At 38.4% G+C, this 27971-nt stretch overlaps 2 long non-coding RNA genes across 2 annotated transcripts in view; both read right to left on the bottom strand.

Annotated features, from left to right (window-relative positions):
- Positions 1 to 27971, bottom strand: part of LOC134664744 (uncharacterized) — a 384916-nt gene that overhangs the window by 294475 nt on the left and 62470 nt on the right. Inside the window, exon 2 of the long non-coding RNA XR_010098278.1 lies at positions 18307 to 18438. This is a non-coding gene — a long non-coding RNA (uncharacterized LOC134664744). The remainder of the gene's footprint in view (positions 1 to 18306; positions 18439 to 27971) is intronic.
- LOC134670705 (uncharacterized) lies at positions 16820 to 17113 on the bottom strand. The gene is made up of 2 exons (XR_010099112.1): positions 16985 to 17113; positions 16820 to 16939 (listed from the first exon to the last, which is right to left on the bottom strand). It is a non-coding gene; the product is annotated as an uncharacterized LOC134670705 (long non-coding RNA).

Here is a 27971-nt window from a genome sequence, read left to right as displayed (position 1 = left end):
AGCAAATCTTATGTAAATCAACAAAGACAAAATAATCAAAAAAACTATTAAAATGTTCATACCTATTAACATATTTATCTGTTTTAATTAAATTGTTAAGGATTGAATTAACCTACGTTACATAATTATGCCAACAAGTTAATAATAGATGCAAAGTATACACTTGTTAGGATTAATAACATACCTACTTTATTAGTTCAATCACAGATACACTTATTGTTTTAAGTAATCAGCTTTCTTTGATTTATATAAGATCGTTATTGTTGTAATTAACTTAACGTCAACGAAGAGAAAACTGCTCTTAGTTGGTCTTCATTTTTTAGAGTGTAACGCAGCAGGCCTCAGTTCCGTTAATTTTGTTCAGCGTTTATACCTCTGCTTTCAGGTTCGAGTTTCGCAGCTCCATCTGATGAACGGAATTTGAGTTATTTTGATGTAGGCCTCAGTTTCATCCATTTTTTTCCACTTAGACCTCTTGTCAAAATAACTCGACTTCCATTCAATAGAAGACGCTGAATATTGGAGGCTCGCCACTTTGTAGGGACACAATCAGTCTTCTGGTTTTATTATTGTTCCTAAAAAAGACTACAGTACCTACTATCAAAGTGATGTGCTCGCGTAAAAAAAAGGTAAAATACATTTGGCGTGTTCGCATAGGGAAACCACCCCCTAACATCACAGGCAAAATGCGCTCTCCAAATGCAAATGTCAGTCATTAACATGCATTGCGCGAAGTCGCCCGTCTAATTAGGATAACTCACTTGACACGGACTCAGATATCATGACCATCAAATCATCTGCAATCCGCAAAGATTCTTACCTCGTTCACATAAGAACTATTTTTGGTTGATTTGTGGTAGGTATACGTTGGTTCATGTATGCGAGAATTACGGCTAGTTTATTAGAATTCATGTTTGCCGAAATGTTTGTATACTTAAGACTAACTCTCCTTAAATGTATTAATGACAACATCGATACTATGTTGTTGGTTATTTATTGCAAATTTCACACAGCTAACTAATAGACGGCCGCGGCCGTATGCTTGTAAGCCGCAGGCAAAAGCGCTGGTCGTTATAAATTAAGTATTACAACCTGAATCCAGGACAACACGATTCAATTTAATTGCAGACTTAAGTTTTACAATGGTCCCTGTATAGCCAGACAGAAAATCAGAGGATCCAAAGAATCATCTTGTTGTGCTCCAACCTGTGACATAATCAATTCCTTGTTTAAGTAAAAACACTAGAAGAGTTCTAGAAGACTCCCACTCAGTACTGGCACCTACTTCAAAAGAACATAAGCATCTAGTTTCCACCTCGTCTATGTCCAAGCAATACGTATAACATTTCTGAATGGACTTAAACGACATTGACTGGCAAGCACAATAAGTTTATCTATATGTATAAAAATGTTTGGAGATAAATTTTTATCTCCTGCTTGTAATATTCCCGTTCAGTTATTGTAATACTCCTGAAATTGCATCCGATCCGATCCCTTTGGGACATTCGTAGGAACTAGGAAAACGATCGTCGACGAACAAAAAATATGTATAAATAAATAATAATAAGTAAATAAATGTTATAGCTTGCATTTCCTTGGTATTAATATGTAAAATATTTTACAAATGAAATGTAAATGAAATGATGATGTTGATGATGCTCTATAAATCTAAAATAAGTAAATACATAATTGTAACACAAACCAACCTTAATAACGCACTTCGTTGTAAAATTAGTTAATTGAATTACCTACTAATTTTTTCTACTTTTGCACATTTCTCCATAAAATATATTTTGTAATTTAGATAATTTAACAAAACACGTAGGTTTTCATTCCGAATGAATGCTTGCACAAAAACTGGAAAACTCATAGCAAAATACCTATTCATAATAATTAACCGGCTACACACAGTATGCCCAATGTTTATTAAGAACAGCGGGAGTTTTCATTAAACAACATATGCATGTCGAAAGTATTTTAAAAAGGCTTTTGTAAGCTACCCTTTGCCGGCAAGAGTTCGCGAAATGCTCTTTTATACTCCAAGAGGATGCCTTTTTGTTACGTCGAAACCACACCATGGTATATTATCCAGATCAATAACAGTAAGTTATGAGTGACAATTAATAAATAATAATTCTCAAAATTTAAAACCTTCAATGAATTTAACTTGCGTAGAAATTCAACATTACAGCTAGGTACCCAGACTAATACAGTAATTTGAATTTCGTTATAATTACATTACACGACATAAAACTTTATCATTGCAATGAATGATTAACAACTTGGGTCACAAAAAAAAGTAGGTAGGTAATTGATTAATAATTCTGCCCTCCTAAGCTAAAACGCAGCATCTCAAAAACAAATCAACTTGCGGGACTATTAGAATAAGATATTTAGGTAAGTACTTATAATAAGGGCAAGCGAATTATGACTTATATGTGTGCATTCAATTTTCATTTAAAATACTGATTTTTAGCAGGGTACCATTTCTTGAGTGCCGAGGTACATAGTACAATTTTGGTATGACTTTTGTCTTTAATGTAAACTGTTAATATATGTATAATGTAATCTGTATATGACAAACTTTATAAGCATGTTGAAGCAGCAAAATAGGTAGCATAAAAAATTACTGACCTGACTAAAACTGTATACTATAAAGGGCTCCGAAAACAGATCTTTAAACAATGTGTGTTTTGTTAACGCGACGCTATTCTGATGAGGGTTCTGCATAAAGCGCGTAATGGTATCTTATGGAGGACGGTACGTCCTATGTTTATACTAATTTTAATAAGCTAATGTGATTTCATTTTCAGATTTAAATTAATATTAAAAAAAATATTATAAAATAACCGAACTTAAGGTTCTCTTATATCTGAATACATAAGTATTAAGTAGTTTACATTTAGTACCCTTAGATTTTATTTATTTACGTTAGGTACTAAGCAATAACCTCCCTATAATATTCTTTACAGTTACTCGTACATTATGTCTCCCACCTAAGCTAAATGTAAGCCACCAAAGAAGGATCAAACTTAAAGCCACATAACGGAATACATAACTTTACATTGCAAGTTCTTATCCCAAAACTTCGAACATATCCAATCAAAGAGGTTTATGATATTACAGTCAAATTTACATCGTAAACACTAACTATGGGGTCTATCAAAATTCCCCAATAGTTTCGCCTTTAAGGATTACCTTTTGTAAACTGAAATGGGACGCAATCATCATCTGCGTAGGTACCAGGATTACACGAGGGCGGTGGATTACACACGCTCTCAGATTATTGGCAGAGAGTGGACTAAACAGATCAAATGGAACGGTTCATCAATAACATTTTGATGATTTCTGCCTAAACTGATAGAGAATACCGTAGGCAACTATAGTTCGTTTTTTTAGCATTAGAAAGAACTTGCGAGAAAGTAAGCGATCTTGACATGTCTTTTAATTGGAAAACGCTTTTTAAAAAATCAGGAACTATCACTTTTGAAAGCAGAAGATTACCTATATAAAGATCGTATTAGATTCATAATTGTTACATATTTGCCGTAACTTATTTTTAAAATGTGTTTTTCAATTAAAAGACACACCAAGATTGCTAAAAAAACGAACTACAGGCATAGAACATTTAGACGCAGGTGCTTGCTTCTGGTATCACTGAATCAGGAATGAAAGTACAGTATATAAGTACCTAGTTTGTTATTAATATAATAATTTATTGTGCAATAAATTCAGCGAAGTACTAAAGCGAATTGCTCCAGTACCTAGGTACTTAGTGAATGTATTAAATGATTAAATCGTGATTGTTTTGATCGTGGCACAGTTGACGTCAATACGAGCTCGTACGTAGTCAACGTATTGTTTTTAGGTTAGTATGTATGTAACGTTGATACAATTATGACTTGGTGACAATACGAATGCAATACGATTAGTCTATAACCCTCGTGACTAATAAAAGAAGGAAATAAAATCAAAGAATTTATGGCAAATAATATTTAGCCTGAAATTATTTACTACATTTAAATTATTAATTATTATTTTTCTTTATTATCGTAATTTAGTAAAAAAACTTACATAAAAAGTAACCTAAAATTAACACTACCTACCTACCTACAAAAAACTAAAAATTTAAATTAACATCTGTCTGTATCGGTTTGGTTTGTAAGCGTTTGAGAGAAGTTTCGCTTCTGCGTTTTGATTGTTCTACCCTAACTATGTCTTATTATGCCCTGGCCCCGGGGGCAGAGTCCCCTTTGGTCCTCCGCAAATATTCCATATAATCATTCGCTTTTAATTATTATTGCTTAGTGGTGAAGTTTTGTTTGATGTATTGATTAGAATCGTGTTTGTTAGAAGTGCCGGTGGTCGCAGCAATAGATACTGTACTCTCTAGGGGATGCTTTGTTACACCATGGTTAGTGGGGATTATCTCTTTATTGATATTACCTACTATAAAATTACATTTTAGAATAGTTTTAACTCCAATTATTTGTAACTAAGTACTTTTCATCGTACAAATAGCATGCTCGTCACCAATTAGATTAGTATTCAAGAGTTAGACATATTTATAAAGACGTAGCGAGAGCGAGATCCGGTCACATCGATTTTTACATAACCCTCAAGCAGTTAACGCTCGCTCGTTACATTGAAAATTCTATATTCGAAACGTAAACACATCGGCAACATTGTCGCCAACTAAACCGAGCAACTTTACGAGCGCATAAACATAAAAAACTCATCGAGGCTACGGGACAAAAATATGAAAATGCTCCTAATATAGGTACGCGCATGTGTGGGAATAAAAGTTTTTCCATTTAGCAGTACATTGTCGCGGATAGTATTTCCCTATAGAAGTCATAAACATGATGGTTAGTACTGGCGGGCAGCCTCCCTCCCAGTGAAAGTTCAATTTTACTTCGTTTTACTCCGCTCCACGACGACGGAAGAATAATAAATATGTTGTAAAGAGATGAGTGTTTTATAGCGGCTAGGATTTTATTCATCCAAATAGGTGATGGTCGATACTAATATGGCAGTAAAAAGGGTTTCAATGTTTAGTACTACCCACCTATTTTTTTTATATCGTATATATAAAAAAAAAACAATACAATAGCTTGCTTACAATAGTAAACTCTTAAGTCAAAATTTGTGCAAAAAATTGTGTGTGACTTTTATCCTGTAGATATATATTTTGTAACGGTTCGGGAAGCCCTATAGTGGTATAAAATAAAAGTAATAAAGAAATTGGTATTAACAAGTATATTAATTACACCAACAAGAAATTTAAGGTAATATTATAATAATAACTAGCTCAGTCGTAATTTAAATAAATAGGTATTAATTTTTTAGAGCACAGGGGGTGAGTCTGTGTTTCAATAGGCTGGAAGACCTTGGTAACTAGGGGTAAAAATATTTAAATATTGGGCGCCTTTATAAAATAATAAAAACCGTCTGACCTCCAGTTAGATAAGGAATGAGAAACGAGCCTTGCAGATTCGTGGTGGTGAGCTCAACCACTCCGGTGCCGCAGCCGCCGCCTCCGAACGTCCATGCTAGTTAAGCCGCCAAGGAAGCACCAGCTTCGCGCGGCCTGGAGCACATCCTTGCCCATACCGACGCCCTCGACTAACTGGGGTACTGAAGGGGTAAACGAAAACCTCATCTTGAAAGACCTCGTCTTGAAATACCTCATCTTAAAAGCCCTGCCTGAAGCCCTGCCTGAAGGCCTGCCTGAAGGCCCTGGAAATAATTTAAAAAACAATAAGTATGTGGCTTTGCCGATTCTCGACGAGAGTTAAAATTCACCAGAACGGTTGAGCAACTTACCCAATGCAGAAAAGAAGCCGGTTTGTAAGTCCGTGCTTTCATGTCGATGCATGGGGCCTTCAGAGGTTATGGTACGAGGAACATAATATTCTCCCTGAAAATAAGTAATAAAACAATAAGCACTGAACACGTCTCGAACAATTTGATACGTAGATCAAGAAAAATACTTACGATTAAGCGGTTTAAGCCGCGATTTAAACAATATGGCTCACTGGCCTTTGAAGAAAACGGATCGACATCCTACTCCATCACATCCGAAATAAAAATGACAGCTGACAGATCAAACCGAAGATACTTCCACTGCTGCGCTGCGTTTCGTTGCGCGCACGATGTAAATAAATACCGCCTCCAAAACTCGTTTCAATAAGAAAAGATACTTAATAATAATTTCCAAAAAGGAAAGAAGAACAGCAATTATACTTTTAATTAGGTTTTAATTTTTGTAAATTAATAAAATAAAACCTTTTATTTAAAAAAATGCAGATAGCGAGCTAACTCACGCCCTCTGTTGATCAATGCAAGTATTAAAAAACAGTATTACCAACGCTCAACGCTAGATGGCCTTTATATTAGAAACGAAATATATTAATGCCTATGAGGCTTTAAAAAAATGTTGTTACAGTACATCCCTCCCCGAATAAAATTTTGACGTAGGCAAAATTTTGAGCTGGTCTCCAGCTCCAAACATCCATCCGCAGAAAGTAAACAATAGTTACCCCGCACAAAATAATAAATTTAATAAAAAAAAAACAACCACCCAAATCGAACCCACGCACTAAACTATACTTACTTTATAAGGACTTGACATTCGCAAGTAAAGCTCTAAGCTACATTACTACGAAACGTCGCATCGCATATATTTCTTGGTGACATAACGAACGGCCCAGGCCGCGGGTTATGCGTCCAAGTGATATAGCGGAAGACGGCATATAGCCAAGTGAAATTAACTATAACTAAGATCGGTGACTGTACTACAACTAATTTAAATATATACAACGCGCATATCAGGCCGTGACTATCAGACGCCAAGGTCTGAACGCGGTAATCAGACAATAACACAACAACAATGATACGTTGACCAGCTGTGTCTGAACGACAGGCAGACGGTAACGTTCGAAACAACACGAGACACACAAGGAAGTCGACTGTACAGGCTCCATTTCAGGCAATGCAAGTCTGTCAGTCTGACACACAAAAATCCGATGTTTGCGGACAACGCTTTAAGGCGTGTACCACATAACAACCCCCTAACATCAACATTAACGTTCACGCATATGATTTAAGTCATACCGCAAAGCGTTAACAAAGAAGATGGCACTGCTATTAAGAGCTTGACGGTTTAAAGTCCGCCAAAACCCGACCAGCCAGTGCCGATTGGAATGCTGGTTTAAAGCGCCAGCACCCCGGTAAACACGCGAAGAGTCTTTAAATCGTCCTCTTCGCCCACCAACAACAAACAAACCACGTGCCTGAGTTACGTTTGCTCAGACACGATCGAAAGAAAGTAATACGTAAACAAAACTCCTGCACGCAACACATAAAAAAAAAACTCCTACCGAACATCAACAAAAAAACGCGCAATCACCGATAGTTAACTAATAAGTAAGTATTTACTCCATCTAAAGTAACAACAATAAGGAAAAACTCGATTTAAGTCGAGATATAGATAAGGAAAAGTAGGTAATTAACATAACTCCCGTACGAAACAACTACAATAAGATTCAACAATAAAGACAAACCTCAAAGAAATGAACCCGGATATTGTTAAATGCGCACGTTGGACTGAGTTAAACGATTAAAGAACTAAGAGGTCAACCAGTTATTCAAAACTTAAATGGATGTTACATTTTTTATTTTTAGAATCACCCTGTATGCTCTTCACATGTTTAACTTACTGTGTTAAAGTTCCAAAAGTACTAAATATTTAATATGAATATCTTGTGCTACCATTTACAAAACCGCAATTCACTATCATTAAGTTAGTAATAATATATTTAAGGTAAAAACAGCAGCAATAATTTGGCTGACTGTACTTAATTATTCTCCTACGCATCTATAGTGATTAATATTATTTAATATTAAATTAACCACCTTCCGGAACAAACAGTAATAAAACTAATAAATTTAGTACAACATTATAAAAAAATAAACTGCTGACTGTACCTCGTTCACATCAAAAAGACAAATTCATCTTCAACCATTAAGCATAAAAAGAATAGATAAGCTTGCGGTACTATTTGAAAGAAAATTTAGGTATAACTTGCTTGACACTTCACTTCGGTGAAGGAATAAAATAGGTAGGTATGGTCAGCACTTTTAGCAATTAAAAAATAAAACTGAATAATTATATTTGGTAACTCACTAAGCAAGGGTAAATAATTCCAACTGACTGTACTTTTAATACATAAGAAACCTCCTACAACAAAACATTCTAAATTAATTAATAATTTTTAACTAATATTTTAACAATTATTTTGCCAACCATACCAATGAGGATAAATGTACACTAAAATAGGTACAGAAATACTTGTAACACCTGTTCATAACATTCTACTTGAAATTATTTAACTTACTACCTTCATGACTACAAACTTAAGATTCATATAACACCCTCAAAAGTACAAATAAAATATTTAGATTTAATTACACAGTACCGCAACACTAAGGTAAATTAATAAGTAATTGTAAGAATACAAGGATGGCTATTGCTTTATAACCTCCTTTATACACATCACATGGTACTTAACCGCGTTAACTAACAAAGGAAATAATAAAAAGAATAATGGTCTTCCAGCTTGAACACACTAGAGCCACACGTAGGGCTGCCACTGTAACGGTTCGGGAAGCCCTATAGTGGTATAAAATAAAAGTAATAAAGAAATTGGTATTAACAAGTATATTAATTACACCAACAAGAAATTTAAGGTAATATTATAATAATAACTAGCTCAGTCGTAATTTAAATAAATAGGTATTAATTTTTTAGAGCACAGGGGGTGAGTCTGTGTTTCAATAGGCTGGAAGACCTTGGTAACTAGGGGTAAAAATATTTAAATATTGGGCGCCTTTATAAAATAATAAAAACCGTCTGACCTCCAGTTAGATAAGGAATGAGAAACGAGCCTTGCAGATTCGTGGTGGTGAGCTCAACCACTCCGGTGCCGCAGCCGCCGCCTCCGAACGTCCATGCTAGTTAAGCCGCCAAGGAAGCACCAGCTTCGCGCGGCCTGGAGCACATCCTTGCCCATACCGACGCCCTCGACTAACTGGGGTACTGAAGGGGTAAACGAAAACCTCATCTTGAAAGACCTCGTCTTGAAATACCTCATCTTAAAAGCCCTGCCTGAAGCCCTGCCTGAAGGCCTGCCTGAAGGCCCTGGAAATAATTTAAAAAACAATAAGTATGTGGCTTTGCCGATTCTCGACGAGAGTTAAAATTCACCAGAACGGTTGAGCAACTTACCCAATGCAGAAAAGAAGCCGGTTTGTAAGTCCGTGCTTTCATGTCGATGCATGGGGCCTTCAGAGGTTATGGTACGAGGAACATAATATTCTCCCTGAAAATAAGTAATAAAACAATAAGCACTGAACACGTCTCGAACAATTTGATACGTAGATCAAGAAAAATACTTACGATTAAGCGGTTTAAGCCGCGATTTAAACAATATGGCTCACTGGCCTTTGAAGAAAACGGATCGACATCCTACTCCATCACATCCGAAATAAAAATGACAGCTGACAGATCAAACCGAAGATACTTCCACTGCTGCGCTGCGTTTCGTTGCGCGCACGATGTAAATAAATACCGCCTCCAAAACTCGTTTCAATAAGAAAAGATACTTAATAATAATTTCCAAAAAGGAAAGAAGAACAGCAATTATACTTTTAATTAGGTTTTAATTTTTGTAAATTAATAAAATAAAACCTTTTATTTAAAAAAATGCAGATAGCGAGCTAACTCACGCCCTCTGTTGATCAATGCAAGTATTAAAAAACAGTATTACCAACGCTCAACGCTAGATGGCCTTTATATTAGAAACGAAATATATTAATGCCTATGAGGCTTTAAAAAAATGTTGTTACAATTTTATAACTTAAAACTCTTAACTGAACAAAAAAGAACGCCACGCTTTCCCATCCATTAACAAGTTCAAATTAAGCCTTTAAATTTTAAGCGCGCATTTGTCTCGAAAACGAAGTCTGCTTTTACTTAATAATTTAAAAAAGTAATTCGTATCTTCAACGTTCTATTTAAAGCGAGCACTGTACGTATAAAACATAAATAGTAGAAGAATTTTTAAAACAAAGTATGCAAAACGGGAGCTAAAAATAATTGCTTTTATAATAGAGTTTTAGCCTCATAACATAAACATTCCGCGCTACATTCAAGTGAGTGCCTGCCGCAAAATTGAAAGCAATTTTTAATAATTACGTTTGGGCAAAATATTCGAAGCTTCGGTGTATCGGGCGTGCGACTCGGGGCAGCAGGAGGCTCAGGCAAAGCTGCGTGAGCAAATAAAGTTACAGCCGAAACGTCCCGTAATGAGAGTTGATTGGATTACTCGGCTTACTCAGCCCCAATAATAATAACCAAAAATGCACGTGGACTCATATTAAATAACTCACTCAATATAAGGTCCTATTTAGACCACTAAACAGAGCCGGCCGATGTAATAAGGGTTCCGCCCGTAATGCGGCTTCCTGTGAGAGTTTATGGTTATTTTCATTATGTTAAACGTTATGAGTTTAGAAATATTTTCACGATGTACCTATTTGAAATATATTATACAAGAGTACCCTCGCTTACCAAATACGGCATAATATTAAGTTGAATGTTGTTGTGTCTGTGTCGTCCGTCTTCGTCGGCTATCTGTCGTGAACTGGTCAGGTTTTGTCTTGTGGATGTCATGTCTAATTTTGAATTTAAAAGTCCGAGTTCCAAAGGTTCCAAATATGTATGTCAGTCAGCCAGTCAGTCAATCGGTCTATGTCAGGTCGCTACGAAGGTCGGAAGCCACGACATCCCCACCTCCAGTATTGGTCGTCTGCCAATACTCAAAGGCTGAGTGGCTTTCGACCGCCGTGGCTTAGTCGAGTCGGGCCATGTCGAGTCAGGTCAGGTCGTGTCAAGTCAAGTGAGGCCGTGTCAGGCCGGGTCGGGCCGGGTCAGACCATGTCAAGCCGTGACAGGCCGGGTCCGACCACGTCAGGCCGTGTCAGGCCGGGTCAGACGCCAGGCCGTGTCAGGCCGGTCAGACGCCAGGCCGCGTCAAGTCAAGTCGTCGTGTCAAGTCGAGGCCGTGTCAGGCCGTATCGGGCTGGGTCAGACCACGTCAGGCCATGACAGGCTGGGTCAGACCACGTCAGGCCGTGTCAGGCCGGGTCAGACGCCAGGCCATGTCAGGCCGGGTCAGACGCCAGGCCGCCTCAAGTTAGGTCGTCGTGTCAAGTCAGTCGGGCCGTGTCAGGCCGTATCGGGCTGGGTCAGACCACGTCAGGCCGTGACAGCCTGGGTCAGACCACGTCAGGCCGTGTCAGGCCGAGTCAGACGCCAGGCCATGTCAGGCCGGGTCAGACGCCAAGCCATGTCAGGCCGGGTCAGCACGTTGAGCCGTGTCAGGCCGTGCTGACCTGGTCCGTGTCAGGCAGCGTCAAGTCGGTACGTAGAGTCAAAGTCTGGTCAAGTCATGACTCAAGTCAGTGCGTCAAGTCTGGTCAGGTCGTCGCTTAAGTCGGGGCAGTCAGTTCAAACCTGCGTCGTCGGTCTCAAAGTATGGTCACCGGTAACTGCAAGTCAGTAGTAGAAGTCAGGTCCGTTTAGACGTCTTGAAAGGTTATTGGTGTTTGTATCGCGCATCGCGTTGTCGGCCAGGTTAGCCTCCGTCGGCACCCACCTCCAGTCATGGAAGTCCGTCTTGGTGACTTCGGCACTTGGTGACGCGACGCGCGACGAACGGCGATAACCAGTCAGGCGTCGGGTAAATTTAGTCAGGCGAGTCGGTCAGTCGGTCCTGAACGTCCTAGGTCTGTCAGTACAGACAGTACGTCGTCGTCGTCGTCGTCGATCTGGATATACTCCCTCAAAACGCGGGGGAGACTAGCACCCATGGCAACATCAGCTTGGAGTACCCAGTAATCAGGCGAGTCGGTCAGTCGGTCCGGAGCGTTGTAGGTCTGTCAGTACAGTCGGTCAGGAACGTCGTAGGTCTGTCAACTTGGATACTCCCTCAAAACGCGGGGGAGACTAGCACCCATGACGTCAGTCGGGAAGTCAGGCCCGCTAAGGAGGTTGAATGATTTCCTCGACACCCTAGCGGCGCAGTCAAGAACTAATCGCAGCTTGTCAGGTTTGCTAGGATTAGAAGCCGCAAAGTGTGGTGAAAATCGGGTTTTAACCGTGGTACAGTCAGCAGCAGAAGTCGCTATACACTCCAGGTGCTCAAAGAGAGGTAAACGTTTAAACTGTCAAAAAGTTGTTGACCGTCATGGTAGCATTTACTTGTGAGCGCTCAACATGCCACAAATATCTTAACAGTCGCTATTCATTAATTTCTACACTTACAACAAATCATTGATACCTTAGCTGTCAAAAAACCACTGGTATCTAAGCGGTCAACGTGTCAAATATATCTGAACAATATGGAAAAATAGACGTTTAAAGCATACATGTATGGTCGTATATTTAATGAATAATAGCTATGCTAATTTCAGGTAAAGCGTTTTGACAATCATCGAAAGCAGTACAGTCTTGTCATCACATACATCTATCTCAAGTTTTGCCCTTCAACCATTGACAGTGGTCTGTCAGTCAACTTACTGCAAACTATTTCTTTTATTGAATAGAATCATCAAAACGAATGAGTGACACATAGCGAAAGCTAACTGAAGCCGAATTTAGAGCCAATTGTCAAGGCACGTTGTGGTCTTGTTACTAAGGTGTTTGCTTTTCAAAGCAGAGACCGCGGGTTCAAATCTCAGTCGGACGCACCTAGAAATTACAGCTTTTCTTTTTGGGTTTCATTTCTATTATTAATTTGTGGTTTTATATTAATTTCGCATAAGTTTATATGTTTTTTGAAGATATTATGTCACATGTAGCGTATGTACGACTTTTTAACAAGACGTTGTAGGTTTGAACCCGCAGTGGGCGTTCCTTAGATTACTCCTGTGCCGAATGCCATTTGATGTTTACTGCTAGGTTATACTAACAATAAGTTCAAAGATATACAGTATGTATCAGGACGAAAGGCCAAGAAAGAGACCCATTAATGTTTAGATTATACTGGACAACTTTTACTATGGGATCAACCCCGATAACGCGGAATAATAATTGAAAGTTTTATACATTTTGCTGGTCTGATGTTGAAATTTTCTATGGGAGAGTAAATTTTTTTCCGGGGTTTCGGGGTTGGTCCCATAGTAAAAGTTGCTCAGTATGACCTAAACATTAATGGGTCTCTTTCTTGGCCTTTCGTTCTGATACATACTGTATATAACTCCGTATACTCTATCCTCTCTGCTAAGTTGTAAAAACAAAATTCGTCATTCCTCCAACAAAATAAAGAGAGGAGTCATAGTTGGATATGCTTAACACCTTTACTGCCCGTGCTTCTCACGTGGGGCCACGGCTAGCCTCTATTACAAAGCCATAAGGTTTACATGTCAGATTGGGACAGTGAACGTGTTGCGTTTCAATTCTATTGTTTTCTCCTTCGTTCTTTGATCGATTCGGAACATCGTATTTTAGTACTATATAGTATATTTTAGTACAATAAGCGGGCTAAATAAATATATTAACATATATAGTAGTAGACCCTATAATGGACGTGGAACCAGTAATGGGACAAAAAAACATACTTCCTCTAAAATAATTATCTAAAAGTAGTTTATAAACACTGGCTGTATATTATCATAAATAAGAGTCCTAGAGCTGTTTCAGTTTGAAGTTTCATTAAATTTGGTTGCTTTTTAAGAAATTGGCGGAAACCCAAAAGTTGTCGTGTCACTGAAAAAAAATACCACTGCGAATTCTTAACAACTTCGCTAAGAGAGGTGAGTTAATTTATTAAATTTCAATTAATTAATACTTGATGAAAACTAGAATGTGTTTTGTTAATTGCATTTACCATGAGATAAGGTATACAACACACTTATGTTGTGACTCCACAGATGTAAAAAAATAGTGGTATTTGGCCCAATCCCATTATAGGAGCTGTAAAACTGCGTACCTCCTATGATGGGACAATTGACAGAATGATGCTTGCCATGCCATAATTTCATGTTTAAACAATACAGATGTAAAATGTAGTTACGAAATATGTCAATCAGGAGGTATTCTCGGACTTCGGATAAATTAATATCGTTTTTCCAAACTTTTATTTAACTTGCCCTGTTAATTAGTGTGGGTCCAATCTTGGTAGTTGAATTTGAGCCACTTTTCGATTTCCGATTTAGTTGAAATTTTGTGTAAGTACGTAATTAAGTATGCAAATCGGATGATAATGCAATATTATGATAACATGGACCTAATCTGATGATGGAGACAGGAGGTGGCCATGGGAACTTTATCGCAATAAACCCTAACTAATTGTGTTTGGGTATATTAGAATTGTCTCGATGGATCTAATACAATAATAATTGACTGTGGAAAGAAAAATACATTCAGCGATAAAAGCTTATACCAAAAATTGATTTTTTTGCCGTAACTTATTCCCCATTTCAATATTTTATACTGATAGAGCAATGCCCATTATAGGGGGCCCATTACTGGATCCACGTCCATTACCGGGGGCCCATTACTGGAGCTTTGGTGTCCATGACTGGAGAAAAAAGGCATAGTTTTAATTTGTTAAATATGTGGAAACTAATTGCAGTATCTTTGATACAACATGCCTAAAACATGAAAGACGGATAGGACTTTCATCTTTTAACACACTAAGCGGTAGACCATTTACATGTATACGGGAAATATCATAAATACTCCAAATTTCCTCTTAAATGTCCCATGACTGGTGCTGTTACTATAATATGCTCTACGGTTTGGAAGAACGGCCGCCTATGACAGTTAAAATAAAAAACCGATCATTCTCGTAGAACCTACCAAAGAATATAATACTCAGAACCTACTTATTTATTGTCTAAGTTTGACACTTGACGATAAAATACTTCTTTAAGAAAGGAGGTGTCAATTCGTAGCTGCTACAGTATTTTTTTAAAAGTTAAACTGATAAAACGTTGATGCTTAGTTACCATTGAAATATCAACTGCTTAGCAACTGGTGGCACCCTGGCTGCTGACGTACGTGATTGGCAGTGCGTGTAGGTATTAATGACAGCAGCTTGAATTTGAGTGCTTAGATACCACTGACTTTTTAACCGTTATTGTCATTGTGATTAAATAAGGGTGTATGTGTTAAAGAAAAACTCAGAAGTTAAAATATATGTGACGAACTGAAAGCCTACGTTAAAATGACAACTTAGATGTCCTTATTTTTGTGACGATTGAAGTGTATATGTTTTCTTGGACACCTTGCCCGCTCAGGTATATCTGCTGCTGACTGTACCACGGCTTTTGTACCACGGGGGACCACGGGTAATTTTTTTCCCCGTATTTTCCCCGTAGACCCCACTGCTCCAGTTTTAAGTTATCGTTTTGAATACGAAACTTTCCGTGGGCCCACGGGTCATTCCTCGAAAAAAAAAATTCCCCGTAGTCCCACTGCAATAGATATGTCATGCATCCTTCAGAACTTAATATTGTTTTTTTAATTCCACGTAAACACAGCTTCGTTCAAGTAGGTATTTAGTTTTCAGTCGAAGCATATTTTCAAGGCATGAGGAAAATGTAACATTGCTGCGTTTATTAAATGTTATTTCGGATACTGAGAAATATATGGAAACTACGATTCCAAATAAGCGTAGAACTCAATAATCTCAATATGTTTAACGTGACGAGTTTATACAACTGACTATAACTCACGAAATTCCAATTGGACATGCCCTTGAAAAGTTAAGTTAAATTTTTATTTTGGTTCTTTGTTTTACTAAAACTAATAAAAAATGTGACCAATTAAAGCCATTTTAGTTCATACAAAGTTTTATTTAAGTCTCAGACATTTTGGACACAATTCACTAACAATTGGACCGAAGTGTTTATGGAAGCTATTGTGTTTCTAAAAATACGAATCAATTGTATATCTAATATAACAACAATATATCTTCTAATCTGCAAAATATAACAGGGGTGGTCAACGGGTAAAACACAGTTTTTTTCAATTACCCGTAGTCCCATTTCGGTGCAGTGGGTCTACGGGGAAAAAAAATTACCCGTGGTCCCCCGTGGTACAAAAGCCGTGGTACCACGGTTAAAACCCGAAAAACCATGTCTTTCCTGTACTGACAGCTGTACGTCTTTGTCATTTAATTTTAAAATATAGCCTTTTTGGAGGATTTTCTTTAACCTTATCCGAGTAGAGTCTGTGCGGAAAGAGAAGAGTCGTGGGATTTGAGGGCGCGCCAGTGCTATTTTATGGTTTTTGCTATGCTGACAACACTGGTCACGTGATTATAGTACGACACTAAAGGTCATGATACTTGAATCCCTTTTGTTCCGGTTTTTTACCACGGCTTACTAAACGGAGCCTGGTGGTGGTGTCGGCTCGTCAACTCAACCCTCTGATTTAGCGCAGGCACTAGTTTTCTTTTTAAAACACACTTGTTTTTATATCTAAGATACTAAAAAGTGACTGCGATTGACAAAACTGCTAAAACTAGTTAAGAATCTGCCCAATACAACTGTAATTTTAGTACCAAACAAGATACGAGTCTCATTTATGTACTGCCTAATCTGTGCAGTCCAACAGTTATTAAAACCGGGTAGATCGGGTAGAAATTGGGCAATAGAACTGTAATTTTATCTGGGATATATTTCACCCATTGTAAACTTGACTTGTAATGTATGTGTACATTATTAATAATAAATATGAATATGAATAAAAATAGTGCATAAGTAGGTAGGCCTTATTGGGATATGTCCGGTTCTCTCATCTCACGATATTTTACTTCGCCGAAAAGTCACTGCTAAATATGAAATATAATTTCGTAACTAACAGAACCTACAAATAAAGAAATATTTTATTAGAAAAAGTTTTATTCAGAACCTAGTAAACGAACTTACAAATAAAGAAATATTTTATAAGAAAAAGTTTTATTCTTTGTAATCGAAATCTGAATTAAAATATTCAATGTCACTTATGTTTGAGCTAGCTTCAAAACAACCAGGGACACTCATAGAATCATCATCATCTTCATCTGAACTGGATGTGCTTGAATCCGGCACGTAGATTACGAATTCTTACTTAGCGGTCTTTTATTCGAGATACCGTAGGTACTTTTACACAATCCTGAAAAAGAAATTACATATAAATATGCATAAAATGGCAAGTATCAAGACTATTTGTCAGTTATTTTAAAGATCATGAATGACCTGCATATTTATGAAAATTAATATATTTTGAATGAATATACTTACCGATTATGTACCGGAGACAAGTTACTTAGGGGGCTTATTAAATAGGTAATTATTTAATATTTAATACAACATCAATACCCGCGAATAGCGGAAACACCTACCGCGATTTTTTGTAAGTCGATAGTCGGCTTTTAGCCGTTTTCTTCCCGCTGACAAAACCGAACAATGTTAAATATAATTTTCCTTGTGGTTTTATGTACGGTTTTATCGTGTTTTGAAAATATTTTATACATAAAACTTGCGGTTTTTGTTAATAAAAATATACATTGACAGAAGTTTGTTTACTTTTTACAAGACAGGTGTCAAAGGTTTGATTGCCATATAAAATTTAAAATGTTAGTTCCCGTTTCTGCCACGACTCTTCTCTTTCCGCACAGACTCTAACACCTTGCGTTTAGACATTTTGCTTTTAATGTCGTCAAGACGTTTAAGCGCCAAATTGTAGCTGTCAGGCAGATTAGGTATGTCATCCTTCCAAAGGAGGCCTGTCTTCCACCTGTCATCTACAAAATTTTGACGTATTCTCCAAATGGGCTATAGCTCTTTGGTCGTTTTTTCGACCGAGGAACATCGGTGTACGGTTTGACACCAAATCCCTCGGTCGAAATGACCGTCTTATTGCGTCATTGAGTTCGTCACAAGTGCATAAATGCAGGACTGCAGCGTTATTAGGCAAATGTCAGGATTCTGCCATGCACTACGTGTCCCAGGGACATGTAGAGTCACTGCAGTTATGCCCTGGGAAGAATTTCTAAGCTCCTACTAAGGTCTATCATACTGTCACTATCTAAAGGAAGTAACAGTTATTCGTCAATGTCGTCAGTCGTCCCTAAGTCGTCAGAAAACTTTATTAAATCGTAGTTACGCCCTAGCCTACCTAAATAGCCTACCTAAATAGCCTACCTAAGTATGAGTTATGTTTATACATAGGAAAAGCTAAATATTTAATACAGAAATATAGTAAGGTCGGCAACGCGCATGTAACACCTCTGGAGTTGCAGGCGTTCATAGGCTACGGTGACTGCTTACCATCAGGCGGGCCGTATGCTTGTTTGCCACCGATGTGGTATAAAAAAAAAAAGTCTTCAGCCTTCATGTCGTGGACGTTGATGTTGACTCGCTGCCGCCCCTTGGCCGCAATCTGCGTCCTGCAGGCTGCAGGCTCCCGTGAGTCCTAGGTCCGTCGCAGGACTCGCAGGGCAGGAGACTCCAAGGCAGGGCGCGATGTACTCGTCCGGAAGGCTGGCATTCGCTCCTTCGTCAAGCATCGTCAATATGGTCTCCGATCCCAGCGGCCCACTGACCATCACTCTAGCGATTTTGAGGATGACGTGAGTGACGACAGCAGCGGCTGATAGGGTTTCGGATCGGGCATCGTAGGCTTCGTTTCGGCGGGTTTCGACTCGGCGTGCAGCGTCGTGTGGCAGCAGTCGTGTGGCGTGACCTGTGGCAGTGTTCACATTTCTTCTTGTTGTGACATTCCCAGGATCTGGTGTCGAGGTGACATGCATGAGGAGCACAGTTTTTGAGTTGTCACGTACTCTCAGCGAGCGTCCTTAGAGAGGGCCAGGAATTTAGGGCACTTCTCTATACCGTGGTTATCTTCGCACATGACACATTTCTTAGTTGACTTACTGTGAACACGGTGTGTCGTCGTCGTAGGTTGCTTTGTCGCTAGCGCGAGCTTCTTGCGTGGTGCGGCGTGGCGCGCCGCCGCGCCGCGGGCTCCATCGCACGGCTCGGCTCCTCTACTATGTGCGATGTGAGTGGCCGCGTTCGCAGTCTTCATGATTCAGTCGGCCGAAATTCGCATTGTCCTGCGATCGTAATTTCTGGCGTATATTTGTAGGATAGACGGTCATTTGGAAATAATAATATATTTTATATTTGTCCGATTTCTTTTGTCTTTTCTGTCAGTGTCATTGTTGCCACGATGCTTACACGGAGTTTGTAACAAAGGCCGTTTACGACGTCATGTCTTTTCGTATTTTACGGGACGACTTAGGAAATTGAGTTCACGACAGATAGCCGCGAGCGTCTCTGGAAAAGAACGGCAGCTCTTAAAGGCAGATTGTCTTGCTAGAAGTTAGCGGCGTTCGATCGTAGTCGCCGGCGCGGAGTCTTGTCTCGCAGCTGTTACGCGCGCAGCGCGGTTGCGGCGAAAGGCGCACGGCTGTGGCGCGTGAAACGCAAAGAGCGTGCGTAGCTGTGGCGCGCAGAACGCGGCGAGGGCGCGCGGCTGAGGCCGGCGCTTGGTGACAGCTCCCGGGCGGGCAAGTCTATGAACTTACTCTTTTTACTTCTTGTTTCCATAGTCTGGTTTTTGAGGTTGAAGGACCCTCTTCTTTCCATAGTCTGGTTGTTGAGGTTGAAGGACCAATGTTGTGTCTGTGTCGTCCGTCTTCGTCGGCTATCTGTCGTGAACTGGTCAGGTTTTGTCTTGTGGATGTCATGTCTAATTTTGAATTTAAAAGTCCGAGTTCCAAAGGTTCCAAATATGTATGTCAGTCAGCCAGTCAGTCAATCGGTCTATGTCAGGTCGCTACGAAGGTCGGAAGCCACGACAAATGTTGATTGATTAATCAAATAGAGGATTTTGTAAATGTTATTATTGTTATATGTAGTTAATTTTGGATGGTAACAAGGTATTTTTAACGAAGGTTTCTATTAGGTGAAGTTATAACTGTGGATATATTCTATTAAGAATGTACACGTTTAATTCTATTAGGAATGTAACATTCATCAGATATTGCAGAAACTTACCACTCGGAGTAGATAGTAATATCTATATATAGTTATAGTTCTAAAAAAATACAACTCGACTAATCTTGTTCTATTACTTTATCTCTTATCTTACACAAGTACATACAAGTAAATTATTATAATAAACGTCAACCTTGTTTTAATGTTTACCATATTTACCACATTACAGACGAAAACAAGCGATATATTTTATAAACGGTGCACCAATTGTAAATAACTTCGCTCCGCAACATTAATACAGAAACGGAGATATTCGCCACGTCGTCGCTTTATATCTTTTGTTTCCGTTTTGTAAAATTTCGCCCCATAACATTATGTTGATGGCGGCAATAACGCTTGAAATATTTACGAATGTAGTAACAAACGAGGCGAGATTTGATAAATAGGCGATACTCGCGCCGGATTGACCGTGGCGGAATAAAGATTAGCTAGCAGACCGCGGCGCCGATCCTTCCACAACTAACCGAACTAAATCCGACTACGTTAACATCTGCGTGAAATTTAGACTTAAGCAGTGTGCGGCAAGGTTGGATTTCGAATAACTGATTAATCAAGGTATGACTTTCAGAAAGTTATCGAGGTCTTTTCATTTTTCACTCGTCCGCAATTTGTCTGGGGGCTATTCTGAAGTCCTATTCAAACAAACGACTCGGAAATGCGAGTTCTTTTGTTAGTAGTCATTGGTTTTTTAGTTTTTATTCTACCCGTAGAAGCTCTCGTTAATATCTCGCTAGTAAATCTCAGTTAGGGTGAAGTTTGCACCTGAAAATTAAACTAACCACCTACGTGCATAAATTATAAACATTTTTAAACAGGCGATTTACTCGATATTGTAAAACTATAGGATCCTAGCCTATAGATATAATCATACCTATATAATTACTTATTTATATAGAAATAGATACAGTACCATTGTAAGAAAAGGAAGGTATATACTAGAGATGCAACGGGTAGTTGTTTGGCCGGATACCGGATATTCGGCCTGACCATCGGCCGAATATCCCGTATCCGGCCGCCGAATATTCGGCCAGCGGAACTATACCTACATTTTGGTTTTTCAGGTGTGCATTCTGCAGGTTTGACCTGTTTCCTAGTAAACGGCGCGAACTCATTTCTAGGTTCGAAATGAATGCGCGTGCAAGTCAGTGAAATGATTTAATTGTTATAAATAATAAAGAAGTACGATTATGACCGTGTCTGTTTCTTAAATCCAATTTGTTTACTCCGAAATCAAGCAATGTTACTATCCGGTATCCGGCCGGATACTAGGTAACTATCCGGTATCGGGCCGGATAGTTATGTAATGGCCAGATAGGCCGGATACTGGATAAACCGGATATCCGGTGCATCTCTAGTATATACATAGTACTTAGCAAAAAGAAGGTAAATAAATATACATATGTAGTTTGGTGAATAAAATATGTCTAATTACTATCAATTGCAATACCTAAATATTTATAGAATGGGCAGCAAATATTTCAAGTACCTATTAACTGTACTGTAATGTAACTATTAATATAGGTACTTACCTGTTCATTTTGTAGCTTCAAATATTAGATATAATGTAGGTAGGTAACTATATTCGGTCATGTGCGTCAGTTTATTATATGAAATGTCCAAAGTCTGCCCCTCGATCATTAACAATGGATCCTACCGGATTATATCAGCTCCGCCCGAGCAAGGTCCACTTACCCCACCTTGCGAGTGTCCATTTTGCAATTTGTTGCCCCACGACACACAACATTCACGAACATTTTATTTTTTGGAAATCTTGGATGTAAAAATCGCAGAAAAGGTAAGGTAAGGTACCAACCGCAGAAAATTTTTCAATGACAGTGTCATGTTGCTGCACAACAATATGATATTTTTTCTCCAATATGCTCGGAAATGTTCACCTTACTGTAGCAAAAATAGTACGGGAAGTTCTTCGTTAATGTCAAACTCTAACTAAAAAACATCAAACTATCGCTGTCCTGTTCTAGCGGACGGGAAGTAAAAAAACACTACAGTAATAACTTATTACTGTAGTGTTTTTTACTTTTTAATAATAAAAAACGCAAACAGCCAATTATTATTGCCGCGAGCCGCTTCTACACGACACGATCAGCTATCATTTCACGTGTATGATCGTGCGAATACTGCTTAATAAAATCAAAGATTATTTTTATATTTTTTTTTTAATCTCATCCGTGTTCATAAAGCTTACATAGTTTGTCAAAGGACTTTCTCATTTCAAACATAGACAAAGAGAATCATACTATCTTTGTCTTACACTACTAGCACCCAAAAGAAAAGGATGGGTGTAGTTTTCCTGGTTCTTACTGACTGAAAAGTTGGTTTGACAAACTATATTGCGCAATTATATTGAATGAACGAATATTGAATGGTACTGAATGGCAGAATAAGTTTGTGCCTTTAACTTTTAAAAATTAATTAAAGAAGGAAATTGTTTTTGACATTTTGGATGTGAAGGTTTGATTTGAGTGATGCTTGATGCTTAAATAATAATTATTTTAGCTTATTTCCTCGCATGTTTGGAGAAAAGCACTATATATGCCTCGGCAGGAATAGCAATTCGTGGATTCGTCTTCTTTGTCGGCTCCGCTTCGCGTCGTCCGACAAAATCGAAACTCATCCACGAATTGCCCTTTCCCGGCCTCTGCAATAATGTACTATTTTCGCCTAGCCTAGCAAAAAAAGGTAGCTTGCAAGTTTTTAACAAATGAACACAATATCCATACTTTGTCCCCTACCTACACTTAGCTGTAGGTAGGTAGTGACAAAGCTGTGTTACATTTTTTGGAGTTTATTTGAGTTTGCTACTTAAGAATCGATTTTCAAATATAAGCCCGGGGTATAAAAAATTATGGCGACTCAAATTAAACGTTACACTAACATAACGATGTTTCGCGCGCAATTTATCTTGCGCATCCAACGGCTGAATGTCAACCCTTTAAGTCGTGCGTCGGAGCTTACTCACACACATTTTTTTGAAGTGAAAACTTTTTTAGCGGGACTGTGCACTTTTTGAAGTGGGGAAAAAATGTTAAACTCGAGACAGCGTAAGGCGTAAGGCGTAACCCTTCTCTTTCTACCGCGCAGCGAAAATGTATGCCTGAGCCTGCAGTTTCGTTTAGGCGGCGCAGAGCGCTTGCGTAACGTCACGTGTGACGGACAATGTCATTGAGTTTGATTTAAATGCCATCTAGCCACTCAACCGTCCGGCCCGCAAGACTGTTTTCCTGTCAACCGTCCGGGGTTTTTTAGCGACGCACGCCCCGCGCAGCGCATTCACAATTTTCTACAAAAATTATAACTACCCTGCCATCTAAATTTTTTTAGAGCTAACTATTTAGTTAGGCTACGTTGTCGCATCAACAGAATTAGTAAATAATGCCGAAATATTCCGTTAGATGGCTCTGAAATCAAATCTTTCTTCCACCCCTTTGGATAGTAAGGTTCCCGCGGACGGTTAAGAGCATATTTTTTTCGGATACTATACTATCGTCGGACGGTCAAGTGGCTAGTGAGTTTCCCTCAAACTGGTATTAATATAACTCTAGTACTCACAGTGATGTGCTTAGGGGTTTCAAGTAATGCGACGAAATAACGCTAGATGGCGTTAACCTCAATTATACATAGTGCTGCAGACATTTTGCAATAGATGGCGCTGTAATTAATATTTTGAGTTACGCTGTCGTTGAGTTTTCACTTCTGCCGGCACTCCCGGAGTGCAACCCAATGTTTTTTTAAGTGTGTATAAGTACCTGTGTTTTGTCCATATTTGCTTCCCTATATTGGAAGCTCTAGACAATTCGATGCTAGGCGGCGGTGTGTCCCGGCCAGTTTGGCCGCTGGTCAAGTCAATAGGGGCTCTCTAATTAGCTTGCTGTAACAGCGCCCAATTAAAACTAATTTCGCATAGTTACGCTAATAAATACACTTGCTCTTTTGCCTGGATGAGCATGTTCATTTTATTCGAAGAGGTAATGGGTATCATGTTACAGGTTCTGTAAAATCAGCACTGAGGTTATTATAATGCATGAATTAAGTTTTTAGAATGACTAAGGGTCTAATAAATGTCAATATTTGGAGAGGAAAATGGGGAATAGGTTTGTATGGAGAAGCGACCGAAATGTATCCTCTTTAATGTTACTTTCCTAAATAAATTAGTACGCTAAACCGCCAAATAATTACTACAAACATTTTGCGAGACAGCTACTTCGTATAGAAACTGTCATAGGGACCAACATTCGACGTGAGACGTATAGTTTGTCAATCTGAACACTCAGACTACACCCCACTATTCACCAGTGCCTGGCTACAATATCTTAGCAAATATCACAACAATTGCTCTTCACTTAATGGATGCAGAGTCACGACGTCAATCGACTCGGCGCGATTTCCCAAAGGACGCCGACTGTCTAATTAGGTATTCGATGCCTATAAATATTCCAATCATTTCTGATTTGCATAAAGCTGCCCACAACCTATGATATTTTATATGTAGATAAGCCATACACTAACATATCAAGCGAAAAAAATGATACCAACCAATGCTGCCAACGACACGGCAGCATTAGTTACAATTTGTTTACAACTTCATACGCAAATGCGTAAAAGAGACGGCACAAGTAAAAGAATACCTAAGTAAAAAAGAGACGGCTAGTGTTTGTCACTTGCGCGTGAATTTGGTAAATCAGTGATACCACCATAACACGACGGCAAACAGTAAATATGGCGCGAAGCGTAAAACTTAAGAAAAAAATATATCAAAGACTAAGATGTTTGACAGAAGGTGCAAATCATTTTAATGCAGTTTTGTACTCGCTACCGAAGCAAAAAGTTTTCATATTTAGTTATGTAAATAAAAGATATTATATTATACTCTTTATTCATCATTTTTCTTATACTATAAAAACATTTTGACAAAAAGCAAACTCAATAACAACAAAATCCTTTATTTTATAGATGGTCAAGCAAATCTTGTCAGTAGAAAAAGGCGCGAAATTCAAATTTTCTATGAGACGCTATCCCTTCGCGCCTACATTTTTCAAATTTGCCGCCTTTTTCTACTGACAAGATCTGCTTGACCAAGTATACTAATAATTTTATGTTATTAATAATTGTTACTGTGTGAGAAAAGGAAATGCCTGACAATAAATACTAATTTTGTAGTAATCTTTGTATAAACAGCAATATACCTATTTACTTAATTGACGCGACCCGGACAATAATATGGCCAATAATAATCTTTAATTTGCCAATTGTTGTACTTAAATACAAGAAAAAATGCGTTCAAGTAAAAAACTTCAATATTAAAGTTGGAATTTAAGTATATTTCTTTTTTTATTTGTGTACGACAAGCACCAAACAATGAATGCAACTTACCATGACGCGTCTGCTATGATAATCTATGTACGCAGTTGGTGCGTCCTTGTCATTCTCGCTGATGAGAACATAAACTTATCTCGTTCTGTCAGCCGGCGAAAATGGCGGCTGGGTTTATTTAATTCAAGATTAAACCGAAGAAAAACGGGTTATTTCAGCTTTTACTTACCAATGATATGTGACGCCGTCAATTTTTTTGCGCTTCCGCGGATAATTTGAGCATTTCAACATAACGCAGGTCGGCATTTTGTTGCTTAATACACGTTATTTGTGGAAAAGTATTAACCGGTGTACACCTTCGCGCTTGCGTCAGGCAGACTGAGACAAACTCGTACACATGACACGAGGTGAGTGCTTCACTTTTGGAGCGTGTATAACACATCTACATATAAAATATCATAGCCCACAACAATTGAAGGACGCATCCGTTTAGGGGAGGACATTATACTGCATATTATTGTGAAAAATAAGCTATTGTATAAATAAAACCGTTATTTTTGGCACTAAAATGAACTCTACTATTACGATGAGATTACAGCTCTCTTGCAGGAAGACGAACGAACAGACGGACCGACTATTCGATACGACTATTTTTCTTTGTAATTTTCAGATACGAGTATAGGAACTAGAAGAAGAAATAAATAAACCGGGAGACAAAAAGTATCATGTGTAAAAGGGTTAGGAATAATGGCATTGTGACATCATTTTAGGGTACAAACAAACCAGGGGCCATCACGTGAAACAAAACCTATTTTCGGAGTAAACAAAGCAGAACCATATCAAACGTCAATATGCAGAAGACATCAAACAACTACAAAGACTCAATTACGTATCGTTCTTATAGTTACCGTCCCTTATTACGACCGCGAAATGAGGCAATTTCGCGGACAAAAGGAGGCCCCTTGACTAGCGGCGATTCAAAAGTTTCCATTTGACGGGCTGACGTGGACACCCCAGCTGTCCAGTTTATTGAATTTGGTCCTGTCTGTAGGATAGCCACACGTTTATTGTACTGTCCGAGCTGATTAGGGTGCGCATTGTTACAGGTATGCAACCAAATATTTCGGGTATAATTTAATTAAGCGAGTAGTTTATGATTGAAAATTGAAATAGTTTGTTTGATGGAGTTGATTAAGCCGTTTTATCAAACGCCAAGATATTTATTACATAAAGCGTTAATATAATTATGATAACATTCCAAGTCATGTTGTTGTAAATTTTTAACGACTATTTTTATTAGAGGTAGTTATAATTCATGACCAAAGTTTAAAGCACACGGCACAGCACAGCACGTGTAAAGTTTTAAAATGAGTACAAATAATAACTCATTAAACCCAAGCAGTATATGTATAACAAGCAATATGTAACATAAATGACACGTTATTGCCAAAAAGAACATTACATTTTAAAAAACCAATAGTCTAGTTACTAAAGTACCTAGGTAAAGGTAATGCTTATCCATACTTTAAGTATTACCTAATTTTTGCTGCATCATCGTGCCCAGCAGACAAATAGACGTCTTCTAACATGTTCCATGTTTATCTATCTTTTTACATCCATTTCATCCGAACATCTGTAGGTTGGTTTTCCGCTTCTTCTATTGAAATATCTTTAAATTATCGCCTTACTTATTTAAGAAGTTCATAGTATTGTTAAAATTTCAAAATACGAGTAAAGTAGTTACTTTTGAAACAGTATCGTATTACAGTAGAAACCGCTTAATACGATTTCCCGCATAATACGCCATTTAACCCCGTTCCCTGCAACTTTAGGCCTGTTTTCATACATTTTTTCACGGTTAATACGACTCGCGTCCCGCTTATTACGCCATTTAAAATCCCCGTTACGCACCATCTGGACGTTTGTGTTATTGAAATACATATATCATTACTATGTAAGTACCTACTGAAAAACAAATTTCTTACAGAGTCTATGATTGTTGTTGTTGAGTGTATGTTGTGTTGTGTGTGTTGTGTTGTTGTCTATGTTGTTGTGTGTTGTTGTATGATTGTTGTATTTGACTGTTTATCTCAATTAAAATTATTGAGTTAAATTCAAATCAATAAACTAATTAATTCACTGAGTATAGAGTCTCCGTTTCCATCCCTTTTTTGCCGAGTAGACATAACAAGATAGAATTACCAAGATAAGTCTGCAACGATTCTGATAGCACACGCAGTGCAAGTGTTATTTTAAATTTCAAACATCTACGAAGTTATGACGTATAAATAACACTTGCACTACGTGTGCTACCAAAAACGTTGCAGACTTATCTTTGTCTAACTTTATTCGACTTTCGTCTCTAAGGGCTCCCCACATCTGGCGTCTTTCGAGCGTCGGCGTCTACAATTCTATGGCCGCTGCTCGACGCAACGTCGACGCAGCGTCGACGCAACTGCGCAGCGACGTCATTTTCCATAGCGCTGACCAGACGCCGACGTGGGGGGGCCCTAAGGGATAAG

The sequence above is a fragment of the Cydia fagiglandana genome, chromosome 1 (assembly GCF_963556715.1).
Source record: "Cydia fagiglandana chromosome 1, ilCydFagi1.1, whole genome shotgun sequence".
Lineage (NCBI taxonomy): Eukaryota > Metazoa > Arthropoda > Insecta > Lepidoptera > Tortricidae > Cydia > Cydia fagiglandana.
This window is presented reverse-complemented; position numbering and strand designations above follow the sequence as displayed.